This window comes from Leucoraja erinacea, chromosome 37 (assembly GCF_028641065.1).
Source record: "Leucoraja erinacea ecotype New England chromosome 37, Leri_hhj_1, whole genome shotgun sequence".
Classification (NCBI taxonomy): domain Eukaryota; kingdom Metazoa; phylum Chordata; class Chondrichthyes; order Rajiformes; family Rajidae; genus Leucoraja; species Leucoraja erinaceus.
Genome location: NC_073413.1, coordinates 8,611,458 through 8,613,102, shown reverse-complemented (window position 1 = coordinate 8,613,102; position 1,645 = coordinate 8,611,458).

The window sequence follows — 1,645 nt, the reverse complement described above, 5'->3', positions numbered from 1 at the left end:
GAAGAGGTTAACTGGCTGTTTCAAAACTGTAGACAGACACAAAATGCTGGAGTAACTCAGCATCATCTCTGGATAGAAGGAATGGGTGACGTTTTTCGGGCCGAGGACCTTCTTCAGACTGAAGTCAGGGGAGAGGGAGGTACATAGATAAGGAAGTGCAAGGTGTGAAAACGGGACAAAGGGGGTGAAGATCAAGGTATCTCCCTCTCCTCTGACTTCAGTCTGTAGAAGAGTCTCAACCCGAAAAGCGTCATCCCTTTCCTTCTCCCCAGAGATGCTGCCTGTCCCGCTGAGTTACTCCAGCATTTTGCGCCCTTCATCAGTTTAAACCAGCGTCTGCAGTTCCTTCCCACACATGTGTAAAAAAACTGTGTTGTCTACTTGGCGATGCGTCCTATCTGTGTGGAACTTTTGCAACTGTCTCCATGCAGATAAGCAACGTTGGAAAGGAGATACAACACACCCTCCCCAACTCGGCCTATCACTGCCTCCAGGTCCCACTGCCTGCCCTACAAGCAGGCCCCTTGCTCCTTACATCCTCTCTCTCACTCTCTCTCCGAGGGGGATATTGTCCTGGAAAGACTAACACTCTCCTCAATGTTAAATATTGTTTGTTCATTTCCCGAGTGTATTTGTGTTCAGCAAAGTGACACAGACCCTTTCACAGAACATGTGCAGGGAGGAAGTGCAGATGCTGGTTTAAACCGAAGATGTTATAGACACAAAATGCTGGAGTAACTCAGCAGGACATGGAAGCATCTCTGGAGAGAAGGAATGGGTGACGTTTCGGGTCGAGACCCTTTCTTCAGGTCAGGAATAGATCGGATAGCACAGAGTCTCTTGCCCAGAGTGTGGGAATCGAGAACCAGTGGACATAGGTTTAAGGTGAAGGGGGAAAGATTAGATAGGAACCTGATGGGTGATATGGAATGAGCTGCCGGAGGAAGTAGTTGAGGCAGGGACTAATGCAACATTTAAGAAGCAATTAGGTGCATGGATAGAACAAGTTTAGAGGGATATGCAGGCAGATGGGAGTAGTGTGGGCAAGTTGGGCCGAAGGGCCTTTCCCCATGCTGACTCTATGACTCTAGGTAAATGAAAATCAAAACAGGTTGAGAAGTTGAACTGAGCTGCTAGATTCACCTCCATGTCTCCCAGAAGCAGCTATAAGACCAGAGTGGCACAGTGGCTTAGCTACAACTGCCTCACAGCACCCTGTTTATTCCTGACCGTGGGCCTGTCTGTGTGGAGTTTGCATGTTCTCACTTGCGTTGTTTTCCTCTGGGTCTCCGGTTTCCTTCCACCTCCCATCAGATGGCGGCACGGTGGCGCAGCGGTAGAGTCGCCCCCTCACGGCGCCAGAGACCCGGGTTCGATCCAGACTACGGGCGCTGTCTGTACCTAGTTTGTACGTTCCCCCCGTGACCTGCGTGGGTTTCCCCCAAGACCTTCGGTGTCCTCCCACACTCCAAAGACACGCAGGTTTGTAGGTTAATTGGCTTGGTGCAAATGTAAAATTGGCCCGAGTGTTCCATAAGGTCATAAGTGCTAAGGCGGAGCAGAATTAGACCATTCGGCCCATTCAAGTCTACTCCGCCATTCAATCATGGCTGATCTATCTCTCCCTCCTAACCCCATTCTCCTG